Genomic DNA, 16,894 nt, shown 5'->3' on the forward strand with positions numbered 1-16,894 from the left:
TTCAGTTGTCAGATCTGGTATGACTTCCTCAAGAACAGTGCCCCAACCCCAACTCTGTTACATGTTTTCACAGCACCATGGACCTCTCCTTCACTGCATTTATTAGTTATAGTTTTTACAATTATTTATGTGGTTATTTCATTCATCTTTTTCTCCATACAGACTATTATCTCCAATAGGGCAGGAAGTATGTTTATACTTGGGATATAATGTCCACTATGTCCCCAAGGCAGGTTTCACTTATGCTTGGCATACTGTAGATGCTCAATGAATATTTATCAATTAAGTAAATGAGTATTCTTTTACATCTCCAAGTCTTTTCAGGGTGTTATTTCCTATCTGTAATGACCCTCTTTTCCTTTTCTATCTGGCCAGCTCCTCTTTCCCTTTAAAACTCAGCTCATCATCCTTCACCCTGGAAATCTAACTTGATCCCTGAGGCCAAGTTAGATACTCTACTTCTGTGCTCTCATAACATCCTGGGATATATATATATATATATATTTTTTTAAGATTTTATTTATTTATTTGACAGACAGAGATCACAAGTAGGCAGAGAGGCAGGCAGAGAGTGAGAGAGAGGAGGAAGCAGGCTCCCCGCGGAGCAGAGAGCCCGATGTGGGGCTCGATCCTAGGACCCTGCGATCATGATCTGAGCCGAAGGCAGAGGCTTTAACCCACTGAGCCACCCAGGCGCCCCAATCCTGGATATATTTTTATACAGCATATATTTTTGACTGTAGTTTTCTCTGTACTTGTCTCTCTGTGTCCCTCCATCTCTTCCACTAGACTGAGCTTCTTAAGGATGAGGGTTGTGTCAATCATCTGATATGCTCTGCTGGCAGTGCAAGTGCTCAAAAACAGAGGGATATCCTATCAATGTTTGAATGAATACAGAGGTAAATACACTGCATTTTATTACACAGGTTCCTCCCTGCTGAGGGAGAACATTATAAGGACAAAATAGAGCCTGAAATAAAGCCCCAACATTTAAATTATATTACAGTTTATCCATAAAGGACTGTGACCTAACAAAATAGCTTTTAACAAATCTTTACCAATATTCTCCTTGGTGTGCTTTAAGAATAACAAAATTTGGGACACCTGGCTGGCTTAGTGAGTTAAGCCTCTGACTTGGGCTCAGGTCATGATCGGGCTCTCTGCTAGGCAGGGAGCCTGCTTCCTCCTCTCTCTCTCTGCCTGCCTTTCTGCCTACTTGTGATCTCTGTCTGCCAAATAAATAAGTAAAATCTTTAAAAAAAAAAAAAAAGAGTAACAAAATTTGGGGCACCTGGGTGGCTCAGTCGTTAGGCATCTGCCTTTGGCTCAGGTCGAATCCCACATGGGGTTCCCTACTCAGCGGGAAGCCTGCTTCTCCCTCTCCCACTCCCCGGCTTATGTTCCTTCTCTCACTCTGTCTCTGTCAAATAAATAAAAATAAGATCTTTTAAAAAGAAAAATACCAAAACTCTGCAGTAACAGAACACTAAATAAAAGTTTAAAAATAATTTAAATAATAAATCAGTTCTAGGAAAATAGCAAAGTTGAATGCTGCACTCAGTGCAAGATGAGTCATTTTAAAATAGTGGCATCTCAAGAACCACTCTTCCATGTTATTCAATTACTGAAAGGATAATTTAACTTAAGAATTCCACTGCAAACGATGCTAACCGTGAACAATGTCACGATATCTGTAAATTTTTCCTATGTCCTTATATTGAAGGAAGAGTTGGGTTGCGAAAGCAACTTCATTTTTCTTAACACGTGGTCTCTCTAGACTTCTGAAACATTAAATGTCATTCCAATAACTCTTTAGAAGACATAATTAGAACAATATAAGGATAGAAGTTTATGTTATTTGGCTGCTTCTGTCACAGCTCATAAACCAATGCACATTTGCCCTGCTTGTCCTTAACCAAGAACATGTGAAACTTTCAAGAAACAAATAAAAGGTTATTGACCAAAACACTGCCCTTTTCTCTACCTTACCACCATATTTAAAATACAGTAAAAGGAAAACTCAATGAAGCTGGGAACGCAGGCATAAGATCTACAAGAAGTATAATGGCAAAAAACTCAGTCTCATTCAAATCTGAATAGCTAATCCATTGCCAGATCACTCTATTGTACTCAACAAAAGCAACAATCAGATTACACTAATTCAGGAATTTTTTAGTTTCTTTCTTGTATCTGATTAGATTCATGAGGGAAAAACACTCTTCAGTGAGCTGTCTCTGGTCTAGTTCCCACTTCTACATGCAGCCCATGATGTCCACTCTTAGCCTGAACCTGAGCTAAAACTCCAGAGGCCCATCTCCAGTCCAATCGCTGTCTCGTGGGCCTCTGGACTTTAACTTCCAATCTCAGAGTTCCCTCTGGCACCAGGAGATTTGCCTTTCCTGCCTTCAAATGTGGCTCCACATGAAAAGAGTTTTTGTTGTTGCTATACTTAATCCAAAATTTATCTAGATTTTCAGCAGAAGGACATTCTTTCATCTTTGAATTTCATTATCTCACCTGGAATTTCCTTATTTGTTAGAAGTTACTCTTCAGTATGTCACCTGTAGCATTAAAGTCTTCACTAATGTCCCTTAAAAATAAAAGTAATACTTTCTAAGCAGACTTTGCCCCTCTTGCCACTGTCAATGCTCGTTGATCCTACTGACTGACTGATGATAAATTAGCTCTAACATCTCATTATCATTTACTACTACTTGACATCAGCCATCCAATGCCCAATTGAAACACTGTACCAGATCTCATGACATTTTCAAATTTGAAAACAAACTGAAAAGGCATGTCTGATTATGAAGTTTTAAGTTAGATTTAACTTGGGTTTTCAATTAATCTAATTCTGAATTTGCCATGAAAGTTGATCACCTCTCTATTTTTAGTTTTGTGTCCCTTGATTGTATTGTAGTTTTTAGAATTTCAGGTACTTTCAGAAATACGAAGTTGTTTTACAAAGATCCTATACTTATGGGAACCTGGGTGGCTCAGTGGGTTAGGCCGCTGCCTTCGGCTCAGGTCATGATCTCAGGGTCCTGGGATCGAGTCCCGCATCGGGCTCTCTGCTCGGCGGGGAGCCTGCTTCCTCCTCTCTATCTCTGACTGCCTCTCTGCCTACTTGTGATCTCTGTCTGTCAAATAAATAAAATCTTAAAAAAAAAAAAAAAAAAAAAAAAACAAAGATCCTATACTTAGTCATAAGATAACAGCAAGACTGCAGATTACTTGAGATGTAGGATTGCTAATGGCAAACTTGCTAATAGCAAGTACAAATACACTTCTGCCTAATGGAAGATATATGCAATGGGGCATATACATATATACACACACACCTATATATATGTGTGTGTGTGTGTGTGTAAGCCCCATATATGTATACATATACCATACATATATATATATACGTACACATGTGGTTATGTAATTCCTAGAATGAGCCAAATTTTAGAAAATCTGTTCACTCAATAAATACATACTTTATGCCAGACATTGTATTATTAAATGCTAACCATTCAATGGTGAATAGATAAGGCCCCTTTACCTTCATGAGACTGGCATTCCAATAGGAGACGGTACAAAGTACAGGCATACCTTGTTTTATTGCACTTTGTTTTATTGAAATTCACTGATATTGCCTTTTGTACAAATTGACGGTCTGTGGCAACAAACCTTTTCCATTTATTTTAATTATTATGGTGATCTGTGATCAGTGGTCTTTGATATTACTATTATAAACCACATCCATATAAAACAGCAAACTTAATCAATAAATTTTGTGTGTGTTCTGACTGCTCCACTGACCAGATGTTCCCCTCTCTCCTTCTCCTCAGGACTCCTTATTTCCTGAGACACAACAATACTGAAATTAGGCCAGTTAATAACCCTACAATGGCCTCTAAGTATTCAAGTGAAAGGAAAAGCTGCACGTCTCTCATTTTAAAAAAACTAGAGATGGTTAAGCTTAGTGAAGGCATGTCAAAAGTGAGACAGAAGATAGGCCTCTTGCACAAAACAGTTATCCAGGATGTTAATGCAAAGGAAAAGTTCCTGAAGGAAATGAAAAGTGCTACTCCAGTGAATACTCAAATGATAAGAAAGCAAATCAGCCTTACTGCTGATGTGGAGAGAGTCTGAGTGGTCTGGATAGATGATCAAACCAGCCACAACATTCCCCTAAGGCAGAGCCTAATCCAGAGCCGGGCCCTAACTCTCTTCAATTCTGTGAATACTGAGAGAGGTGAGGAAGCTGCAGAAGAAAAGTCTGAAACTAGTGGAGGTTGGTTCATGAGGTTTAGGGGAAAGAACCTGTCTCCGTGACATAAATGTGTGAGGCAAAGTAGCAGGTGCTGATGCAAAAGCTGCAGCAAGTTATCAATCTAGCTCAGATAATTCATAAAGGTGGCTACACTAAACAACAGATTTTTAGTGTAGATGAAACATCCTTGTATTGGAAGAAGATGCCATCTATGACTTTCATGGCTAGAGAGGAGAAGTCAATGCCTGGCTTCAAAGCTTCAAAGTTCAGACTGACTCACTCATAGGGGGCTAATGAGCTGCTGACTTTAAGGTGAAGCCAAGGCTTCTTTACTATTCCAAAAATCCTAGGGCCTTTAAGAATTATGCTAAACATACTCTGCCTGTGCTCTACAAACAAAACAACAAGGCTTGAATAACCACACATCTGTTTACACATGGTTTGCTGAATATTTTAAGCCTGCTATTGAGACCTACTGCTCAGAAAAAAAAAGATTACTTTCAAAATAGTGCTGTTCATTGACAATGCACCTGGTCCTCAAGAGCTCTGATGGAGATATACAATTAGATGAATTTTGTTTGCTTGCTAACACAACACCCATCTGCCGCCCACGGATCAAGGAATAATTTTGACTTTCAAGTCTTATTATTTAAGAAATACATTTTATGGGCTCCTGGGTGGCTCAGTCAGTTAAGTGTCTGCCTTTGGCTCAGGTCCTGGGATCAGGGTCCTGGGATCGAGTTCTGCATCAGGCTCCCTGCTTGGTGGAGAGCCTGCTTCTCCCTCTCCCTCTGTCTGCCTCTCTACCTACTTGCGCTTTCTCTCTCTCTGTCGAGTAAATAAATAAAATCTTAAACAAAAAAAAGAGAGATACATTTCATATCACTATAGCTGCCATAAATAGTGATTCCTCTGATGGATCTGGGGAAATAAATTGAAAACCTTCTGGAAAAGAGTCCCCAATTCTAAATGCCATTGAGAACACTTGTGATTCATGGGAAGAGGTCAAAATATCAACATTAACAGGAGTTTGGAAGAAGTATATTCCAACAGTCAAGAAGGACTCTTCATGGTATGAAATACCAAGAGAAGAAGAATTAGAAGTAGAGCCTGAATGGCTGCAGTCTCATGATAAAACGTTAAGATTTATTTATTTGAGAGAGAGAGAGCACATGCATGAGTGCCAGTGGGGGAAGGGGCAAAAGGAGAGGGAAAAAGAGAATGCTCAAGCAGACTCCCCACTGAGCACGGAGCCCACCACGGGATCTGACACAGGGCCCAGTCTCAGCACCCTGAGATCATGACCTAAGCCAATACCAAGAGCTGGCCCCCTAACTGACTGAGCCAACTAGGTGCCTCTCATGATAAAACTTAAACAAGATGAGGAGTTGCTTCTTATGGATGAACAGAGAAAGTAGTTTGTTGAAATGAAATCTATTTCTGGTGAAGATGCTGTGAAGATTGTTGAAATGATAACAAAGAATGTAGAATATGACATAAACTTGGTTGATAAAATAGCAGCAGAGTTTGAGAAGACTGATTCCAATTCTGAAAGAAGTTGTACCGTGGGCAAAATGCTTTCAAACAATATCACATGCTATAGAGAAACTCTTTATGGAAGGAAGAATCAATGAACGCAGCAAATTTCATTGTCTTATTTTGAGAAATTGCCGTAGCCACCCCTGCCTTCAGCAACCACCACCATGAGCAGTCAGCAGCCATCATCATCCAGGCAAGAACCTCCCACCAGCAAAAGGATTACAACTTGCTGAAAGTTAGCATTTTTTTTTTTAGCTATAAAGTATTTTTAAATTAAGGTATGTCCATTTTTTAGACTAATGCTGCTGTACACTTAATAGACTATAGTACAGTGTAACATACATAACTTTTTATGTACTAGAAGACCAAAAAATTCGTTTGACTTGCTTTACTGCAACATTTACTTTATTGCAGTGGCCTGGAACTAAACCTGCAACATCTCCCAATTATCCCCAGCATAGTAAACAAACAAACATGCAAAGCAAATAAACAGAGATTGGGATTATAGCTAGAAGGAAATAAGAATGATCCTATTACAGATTGAAAGGGCCCATTCTAGGTAGGATAATCATGAAAGGCATCTGTAAAGAAGAGACCTGAAGGACAAGAAGGTTATTTACTAGAAGTTTACAGCATGGGGCCTGGAGGGCAAAAGACTGGTAGGATACCAAGGAGTATGAAAATATTCAAGGCAGAGACAACAGCAAGAACTATGATTTATACCAAGAAAGCATGTTAGGATTTCCACAAACTAAATTAAAGCTAGTCTGATGTATAGCAGGGAGGAGGGAGAGTGTACCAAGATGTATGAGACTGGAGAAATGACAAGACCAGATCATGAAGGACAATCAAAGAAAGTCACGATACCAAACTGCATTAAAAATATAAGGCCCAACAATATGCTATCTATAAGAAACCTATTTAAAACATTAAGACCTAACAGTTGCATGGGTGGCTCAGTCAGTTAGGCGTCTGCCTTCTGCTCAGCTGTGATATCCAGGTCCTGGGATCAAGTCCTGCACTGGGCTCCCTGTTTAGCAGGAAGCCTACTTCTCCCTCTTCCCTTACTCCTTCCCCTTGCTCATGCTCTCTCCCTCTCTGTCAAACAAATAAATAAAATCTTAAAAACAAAAAAAAAAAAAAAAACCAAAAAAATTAAGATATACTGGTTAAAGTAAAAGGATATAAAAAAATACACACCATATAAATATTAAGCAAAAGAAAGCTGCAGTGACTATACTTCTGTCAAAGTAGATTTCAGAACAAGGGTTAGATTACCAAGGATAAAGAGGGATGTTACATAATGTTCCTCACATAAAAGGACAAATTGACCAAGATGACATAATAATCCTAAATATGCATAAACCTGACAACAGAGCTTCAAAATACATAAAGGGAAATCAAACCCTTCAAACTGATCTGCAAATTCAATGCAAATCTAATCCAAATCCCAGGAGATATGTTTTGTTTTACATATTGAAAAGCTAATTCGAAAATATATATGGAAAGAAAAAGGAACTACAATAGTCCAGAGGACTCTGAAAAAGAACAATAAAGCTGGAGGACTCACAATGTCTGATTTCAGCCCTATAACAAAACAGCAGTATGGTACTGATGGAACTCAAGTTGGCTTCAGCACATTTATAGTCCATAGGTTTTCAACAGAGCCCAAGGCAATACAATGGAAAAGGGAGTCTTCAACAAAGAGTGCTGATACAACTGAATATCCATGTGTTTAAAAAAAACAAAAAACAAAAAACAGGGGTGCCTGGGTGGCTCAGTGGGTTAAAGCCTCTGTCTTCAGCTCCAGTCGTGGTCTCGGGGTCCAGGGATCAAGCCCTGCATCGGGCTCTCTGCTCAGCGGGGAGCCTGCTTTCCCCTCTCTCTCTGTCTGCCACTCTGCCTACTTGTGATCTCTGTCAAATAAATAAATAATCTTAAAAAACAACAACAACCAAAAAAACAAAAAAAACCTCACCTAATTCCTACAGAAGGTATAAATGAACTTGAAATGGAGGAATCACAGAATATGAAATTTATAAGATAAAACTTCTAGAAGAATACATATGAGAAACCTCTGTGACTTTGGATTAGGCAAAAAATTCTATAAAAGAATAAACCATAAAAGAAAAAATTGTTAAAATGGGTGTCATCAAAATTCAAAACTCCTTTCTAGAACTACAAGAAAATGAAAAGACAATCCACAGACTAGAAGAAAATATTTGCAAACACATATGTGACAAAGGACTGATAACTGAAATACATAAAGAACTCTCACAACACAGCAGTAAAAAATACTCAAATAAATGAGCTAATAATTTGAGTATTTCATCAAAGACTATACAGATGGCAGATATATACATGAAAAGATGCTCAACACTGTTAGTCGTTAGAGAAATCACAGTAAAACTACCATAAGATACAAGTACTCCCATACTTAAATAGATCGTTTTTTTTTAATTGACAACACCAGGTGCTGACAATAGTGCAGAGCAAAAGCCACACTTCCTCATTGCTGGTAGGAATACAAAACTGTACAGGCACTTTGGAAAACAGGTAAGCAGTTTTGCAGATAATTAAACACACTCTTATCTAGTAATCCCATTCCCAGATATTTACCAAACAGAAATGAAGATTTATGACCCCACAAAAATATGCATGCAGATGTCCATATCTGCTTTGTTTTTCATCAGCAAAAACCAGAAACATCCTAAATGTCCAACAGCTGAAGAGTGGATAAACAAACTGTAGTGCATTCATACAATGGGATACTAAACTGTGATCTACAGGAACAAACTACTACTGCATCAGTAAACAGTATGGATGCCTCTCAAGAGCATTACATTAAGTAGATGCTACAGGTTATATAATTCCATTTTAGGTAACATTCTGGAACACTATAAAAAGTATAGTGAATGCACCCAAAACCATAAGATACCTAGGAATAAACCTAACCAAAGAGGCACAGAATCTATACTCAGAAAACTATAAAGTACTCATGAAAGAAATTGAGGAAGACACAAAGAAATGGAAAAATGTTCCATGCTCCTGGATTGGAAGAATAAATATTGTGAAAATGTCTATGCTACCTAAAGCAATCTACACATTTAATGCAATTCCTATCAAAGTACCATCCATCTTTTTCAAAGAAATGGAACAAATAATTCTAAAATTTATATGGAACCAGAAAAGACCTCGAATAGCCAAAGGGATATTGAAAAAGAAAGCCAACGTTGGTGGCATCACAATTCCGGACTTCAAGCTCTATTACAAAGCTGTCATCATCAAGACAGCATGGTACTGGCACAAAAACAGACACATAGATCAATGGAACAGAATAGAGAGCCCAGAAATAGACCCTCAACTCTACAGTCAACTAATCTTCGACAAAGCAGGAAAGAATGTCCAATGGAAAAAAGACAGCCTCTTCAATAAATGGTGCTGGGAAAATTGGACAGCCACATGCAGAAAAATGAAATTGGACCATTTCCTTAACACCACACACAAAAATAGACTCAAAATGGATGAAGGACCTCAATGTGAGAAAGGAATCCATCAAAATCCTTGAGGAGAACACAGGCAGCAACCTCTTCGACCTCAGCCGCAGCAACATCTTCCTAGGAACATCGCCAAAGGCAAGGGAAGCAAGGGCAAAAATGAACTATTGGGATTTCATCAAGATCAAAAGCTTTTGCACAGCAAAGGAAACAGTTAACAAAACCAAAAGAACACTGACAGAATGGGAGAAGATATTTGCAAACGACATATCAGATAAAGGACTAGTGTCCAGAATCTATGAAGAACTTAGCAAACTCAACACCCAAAGAACAAATAATCCAATCAAGAAATGGGCAGAGGACATGAACAGACATTTCTGCAAAGAAGACATCCAGATGGCCAATAGACACATGAAAAAGTGCTCCATATCACTCGGCATCAGGGAAATACAAATCAAAACCACAATGAGATATCACCTCACACCAGTTAGAATGGCTAAAATAAAGAAGTCAGGAAATGACAGATGCTGGCGAGGATGCGGAGAAAGGGGAACCCTCCTACACTGTTGGTGAGAATGCAAGCTGGTGCAGCCACTCTGGAAAACAGCATGGAGGTTCCTCAAAATGTTGAAAATAGAACTGCCCTATGACCCAGCAATTGCACTACTGGGTATTTACCCTAAAGATACAAACGTAGTGATCCAAAGGGGCACGTGCACCCGAATGTTTATAGCAGCAATGTCCACAATAGCCAAACTATGGAAAGAACCTAGATGTCCATCAACAGATGAATGGATCAAGAAGATGTGGTATATATACACAATGGAATACTATGCAGCCATCAAAAGAAATGAAATCTTGCCATTTGCGACAACATGGATGGAACTAGAGCATATCATGCTTAGTGAAATAAGTCAAGCAGAGAAAGACAACTATCATATGATCTCCCTGATATGAGGAAGTGGTGATGCAACATGGGGGCTTAAGTGGGTAGGAGAAGAATCAATGAAACAAGATGGGATTGGGAAGGAGACAAACCATAAGTGACTCTTAATCTCACAAAACAAACTGAGGGTTGCTGGGGGGAAGGGGTTTGGGAGAAGGGGGTGGGATTATGAACATTGGGGAGGGTATGTGCTTTGGTGAGTGCTGTGAAGTGTGTAAACCTGGTGATTCACAGACCTGTACCCCTGGGGATAAAAATATATGTTTATAAAAAATAAAAAATTAAAAAAAATTACAGACTTAAAAAAAAAGTATAGTGAAAATGTATATTACATGATTCCATTTATAAAATATTATAGAAAAGATAAAACTATAGGGAATAAAAGCAGACTAAATATTACTAGGGCTAGGACTGCGGACAGAGGATTCACCACAAAGGAGCTTGAGGGAATCTTTTGGGATGATGGAAATATTCTACAATATTCTACACTTTGATGTGGTAGTTAAACAACTATATATATCTATTAAAAATGTGGAGAACTGTACACCTAAAAATGTGTGAATTTTATTATAAGTTATATGTCAACAAACCTATACTCTGAAAGAGAAAATAAGGATCATAGTAAGTACAAAAGGGCACCAATGAAAAAATTAAGATTAAAAATGATAGATATCTTACAATTCTATAATGCTCGACTTCTCTAAGTAGTTTCTTATATATTTTATCATTGTAAGACCATTCTTTAACTTATGAAGACCACTCTTTAACTTAATTAATTTCTTGAATTTAAAAAATACCAATTTACATAATAATATGGTGGTCTGAGTTCAGGCTACCGAGGTCTTAAACATAGCTAGCAAACTCTGACAGCTGAAAGCTCTAGGTCTCTTTTCTAGGTAAGACAGCTTACAGAACTTGTTGCAAGACGATAAAAAGGAGATGTGAGTCAGATTGAAGGAACTGTCTTTTCAGACAAGTGAAATTCAGGGATAGGTGGCAAAACAGCTGTAGAACAGGGTCATTACTGTTAGAGCAAGGAGTCTCAAGTAACTCCCCTGGGTACTTCAAGGTGCCTGCAGCTGACACGAGAGACCCGGGAAATATTGTAGCAAACAGAAGTCACAGTGGAGTGCAGAGGCTCAGGATGGACTTTCACGTGTTTTAATTCATTTTCAAATAATGCTGGGAAATAGGCTACATCATTTGCAGTTCCTAGTGCAGAATGAAAATCCAGGTCACTTGTTCAAAACTGAAGAATTTCAAGATGACAACAGCAAATAATTAAATTGAGCACAAAGGCCTTCTAAGGGTAGGGCGTGTCCTACTGTCCAGTCACATGGCCACAAACCCAGCCACAGGGAGAAGTACAGTCCACTGACAAATTCATAAATATGTGAGCGATCTCCTGTCCATTTCCTAACTGCACTGATAATTATACCATTAAAATATTATTTTAAATCATCACATTCAAATCTCCAGGAGAGTTTCTATAACTTTTTAAAAATCCATTTTACTGTGTCAAAAGAGTTCTCCAGGTATCTTTTATCTTTCTTTTCTATTGAAATTCCCCATCTCCCTTATCTCATACCTAGGAATAACAGAAAATATATTTCTATCACTGCCTGTAAGATGTCCCTTTTATATGTCCGAAGATCATTATGGGCTATCTCCAAAGGATGTGAAAGTAAAAGTAAAAAAAAGTAATGCATTCTGTCAGCAAACCTAAAACAAGCTAGAAAGAAATTAACCAGTTCAAATAGTGGATCTGAAAATGAGATAATAAACAAGAAAGCACTATTGAAAAGCTGAATGTGTAGTAAATTGTAAGGTTTTTATACTTTTTATCTCCATTTTTAAGAAAAAGACTAATTAACCTTTAGTTCCTTAAAAGGATATATAAGATAAACCTTACAGAAAGGGTCTAAGAAATTATTCCTTATAAAAATACTTTTTTTACAGTCCAAGTAAATGGACCCCCCTCAGAAAGTCCATATACGGGGCGCCTGGGTGGCTCAGTGGGTTAAGCCGCTGCCTTCGGCTCAGGTCATGGTCTCGGAGTCCTGGGATCGAGTCCCGCATCGGGCTCTCTGCTCAGCAGAGAGCCTGCTTCCCTCTCTCTCTCTCTGCCTGCCTCTCCATCTACTTGTGATTTCTCTCTGTCAAATAAATAAATAAAATCTTTAAAAAAAAAAAAAAGAAAGAAAGAAAGTCCATATACTTGACATCTGGAGAACATGGAGAGCAGATCAACACAAGAAAAAACTGAGAGACTAAGAAGATTTTTGAGTTAAGGTCACATGATGATTTGTCCAGATTTTCCCCTTATAGCTTCAGTTTTGTTTTAGTTGGTATGCTATCACTGAAATACAAACAAAACTAAGTATAAAGCTTTTATGCTTAAAGCTCTTTTACATTTTATGCTTATAGCTCTTTTACGACTACAAAGCAGAAGCTAATTTTCAAATGAAATACATAAGCAACAATACCAATAATAATCAAGTTAAATTATTTTATTTATATTTATATTAATTGATTAATGTGTCAGATAATTCTGATCTTTAGACAGTTGATTGCTGCTTAAAACCTGACCATGGTACTCACTGCCACAGCATGCATTCTCTAAGAGTGTCAGCTCTCAAGACTTTAGTGAGTGCTTTTTATAAAATTATGAAACAAACCAAATAAAAAGTGAAATTTCTCATCAAACCAGGTGTTATATACCGTTATGATCCACAAATCTATAAAATACAGTTAAGAAATGCAAAATTTTTATTTCTAAAACCTAATTAGGAATTAATTTTAAATTATATTCTGGTGTGAATAAATTATTCACACTTACACCCTTCATTTCTGGGATAACTAAGCCAACAACTGAAGTTATAAAAACAATGCCTCTAAAAACATTTTTTAAAACAAGGTAACAAAAAAATAGTGTACATCTATGTAGAAAGAAATATCTTTAATCCCAGAAATGATGCAATAATTTATCCCTACCCTATCCTAAAAACCCCTCAAAGCCAATAAACAACTTGCCAATAAATCCCTATGTTCAGTAACTTTAAAACAAGCAAGCAGAAACAACTAACATATAACCTGTCACATCTTTGAAAGCAGGACATAAGAAATGAGAATAGAAAAAATCCTATGCCATGACATCAAAACAAATCCAGACACTAGGTAACCTCCTCCACCCTGCAAATTAACTTATTCGATTTCCCATTTTCAGTGGTGATAAACTATGTCATCTCAGACCGAGATATAAAATATCTAGCCAGAGTACACCTCCCTTCCCTCTCCAAATCTGCTGATTCACTTAGTGGGCTAGTGTAGTAAATAATGTTTTGGTGTACACATTTTCAAAGAAAGGGAAGCAACTCTTTTTTATCAGATCTTCTCTTCAAGTTTCTGCTCAACTAGAATAACAAAAACAAAGCACGGTGAAATATTCCTACACTGATTTTTACTTACACTGATATAGGGTAGGATAACTGAGGTCATTCCTGATTGAGATAAATGAAAAGAAAAAAGTAAAACTCTTCAGGACAGATAAGGAGAAAACAAGGATCTCTACCCTCAGAGCTTGACCGACTCAGCTATTCTTCAGCGCATTCTCCAATCGCCACTTGTTCAGTTCAGTTTGAGAACTACCTATCCAGTGCCTACTGTCTTCCAGTCACTGTTTGTGGTAGTGGGGTTACAAGATTATTAAAAGATAGTCACGGGAGTTTGCCTTCTGAAAGATCCCCTTCCCAAAGGGAATATACCTTATCCATCTAGAACTAGATTAAGGACTCCTAATCTCCAATTCTGCAATGCAGAATTAAGTACTCCTTCCTCTAAATGGCTACTAACAGTTTTTATTTCTCCTAAACTCTGTGCTGCCCATTGTCTTATATCAATGCCACTGGAGAGTAGGGTGAAGGGAAAGAGACAGTTGAATTCTAGTTCCATCAATTAATGAATAGATATTTAACTTATTAAATAAAGAATGATTTAGTGCTTACTATATTCCACATAATTTTTTAATCCCCTTGTTCATATTACCTTACTCAATCCTTACAATAACTTTGAGATTGGTTATATTAGTACATTTTTGCAGATAAGGAAACTGAGGTCCAGAGAAGGTAAGTAGCTTACTTGCTGCCTGAAGTCATGCAGCCAGTACGTGTTGGGAGTCTGAATTTGAACCCAAGTAGTCTGATTGTGAACTCCATATTCTGAACTCCTATACTATCTGCCCCTCAAAAAATGATATGCACTTACAGAGACTCACATAAGACAATGCCCATGAAAGCTTTTAACAGTGTCTAGCACACTATAGGTACTCACTACATGTTAGTTTTCTTCCATTCCTAAGAGACTCTAAACTCCTAAGGGAAGAGGCTGTCTCTTATTCATATTTGTCTTCTAGCAAATCTAGCACTGTGCTTGGGAGATAAAAGGTGCTCAGTAAATAAATCTAATGTGCATGCACTTGACACAGAGGAACAAACTGTCCATACAGATGGAAAATGGTACTCAGCGAAGTCAGTCAGTCAGAGGAAAAATACTATATGATTTCACACACATGTGGAATTTAAGAAACAAAACAGAGAACACAGGAGAAGGAAAGGAAAAAATAAAATAAGGTAAAAAACAGAGAGGCAGACCATAAAAGACTGTAGGGAACTATATAGGGAACAAACTGAGGGTTGTTCTGAGGGGAAGCGAGCGGGTGAGGGGATTGGGTAACTGCGTGATGGGCATTAAGGAGGGCACATGATGTAATGAGCACTGGGTGTTAAATGTAACTGATGAATTACTGACCTCTGCCTCTGAAACTAGTGACACACTACATGTTAACTAAGTTGAATTAAAAATAAAATAAAATAATGAATGAAGAGCAAAAGGGTCTCTCCTAGGGCCAGTCTCTGCCTTCACATGGGCATAAAAGCAATGCTCTTTTATTTTCCAATTTAAGGGATTATTGTTCTAACAAAGTTCTCTTGTCCTATGAAGATACTGGAAAAATAGGTTGTCTCCTTTTACCCAGATAAGGGACAGCATTGGATAAGGAACAGGGCAGCAAGATCTATGCTGCTAGTTTATAAGTGATAAATAAAAAACAGAACCCCAGTAAACTCAGGATTCCACATTTTAAAGTAAATTATATATTGGAGATGTCATGACTAAAGTAAATAGCTTTTTATATGAAAACTGCTGAGCCCACCTATTTCTGAGTATTTTGCACCTTACAGGTAAGAATAAAATTTTTATATTCTATTTAGGAGCCTAAAAGCTCTACTTGATGAACATAAAGATACACAACTTTTCAGTTCTTGCTACTCTCCATAAATAATTGTTGAACAAAATATATAAACAACACCAGTTCAGAAAAATGCTAAAATTAATAGTCTTCCAGGGCATCCATGTGCGTTGACTCAGCCTTGTACGAAGAGATTCTCTTTCAGAAGCAAATATATAGTTACTGTACTACAGTTCCTAGTTACCTGTTCTCCTTGTCCAAGGAATCCCAAGCTTAGGTGTCCAGTATCAGCACAATAAAATCAATATTCAAAAATTTTTTAAGTGTTGAGTAACACTGTAGTAGCTATTTTAGTACCTTAGTTAGAAGTTAAAACAATGTTTCTAAGAGAAAGCTGTTGAGGCTGACCTGATCAACTTTTCTGAATCTAAAAGGCCTCACCATCCTCCCAACATACTCCTTTACTGTACCCAGTCTCAATCCCTAAGAACGGAATAATTCAGATGGATATCTAGAAGCCTTTGAATCTTGGGGCCTAGGCCCTGCTTTTCTATTGTTGCTGTCCTTCTTGGCTACAAAGCCTGGATTATGAAGAATATAATGACAAGATAATGGTAGTTTCCAGTGCTTCAACGTGTTACATTATTTCTAATTCTCTGTGATAACTCTACAATATAACTGTTCTCTCCAGTTGACAAATTAGTAAGCTAAGATTCAAAGAAGTTACTTAACCAAGACCACCCAAATGAATATAAGTGGCAAAGCTAGAATTCAAACTGACATGTACCTGACAATAAAGACCATGTCTTCCCCATAGCCACTGCCTTTTAGTGTGTGATCACATCATCCAAACATTTATTTAAAAAAAGAAACTGTATACACACAAAAATTATCTTCCTAGTACCAAAGATAATACCCAAAGACTAGTTTGGTTGTTGTTGTTGTTTTTTTTTTTTTAGTGACCATGAAAGCAACAAACCTTATACCTCATTGTTAATAACTACTGGAAATTCCATGAGGATAGGGATTTTTGTGTTTTGTTCACTGTTAAAGCCTCAACTTCTAGAATAATACTTGGCATCATTAGGAATTCAGGAGCAATTTGTTGAATGAGTAACAAAAATGGTTGTTTTTTTTTTAATAATTAAAAGCACCATGTTTTCTGCAACACACATTCTGTAAATCTTTCAAGTCAGAATGTGACTAAAAGTGGAATACGCACAAGAATCAACAAATTAAAAAGTGGTTCTTGAGGTAATTAAAGAAAGAACAAATTCACAGAGATTGAGATATCTCCAGTTCATAGTCTGAGAAATTTGAATTAGAAAAAAATAGACTTTAGCCTTATATTAAAATTAATAGGGGCTCCTGGGTGGCTTATTCAGTTAAACATCCAACTCTTG

At 37.4% G+C, this 16,894-nt stretch overlaps 1 protein-coding gene and 1 pseudogene across 1 annotated transcript in view; one reads left to right on the forward strand and one right to left on the reverse strand.

The window, feature by feature from the left end:
- The window catches only part of CUNH3orf70 (chromosome unknown C3orf70 homolog), an 87,682-nt gene that overhangs the window by 39,649 nt on the left and 31,139 nt on the right, over positions 1-16,894 (reverse strand).
- On the forward strand, positions 3,898-6,036 carry LOC123394536 (annotated as a pseudogene).

This window comes from Mustela putorius, unplaced genomic scaffold, assembly GCF_011764305.1.
Source record: "Mustela putorius furo isolate JIRA1106 unplaced genomic scaffold, ASM1176430v1.1 tig00003834_pilon_pilon_pilon, whole genome shotgun sequence".
NCBI lineage: Eukaryota > Metazoa > Chordata > Mammalia > Carnivora > Mustelidae > Mustela > Mustela putorius.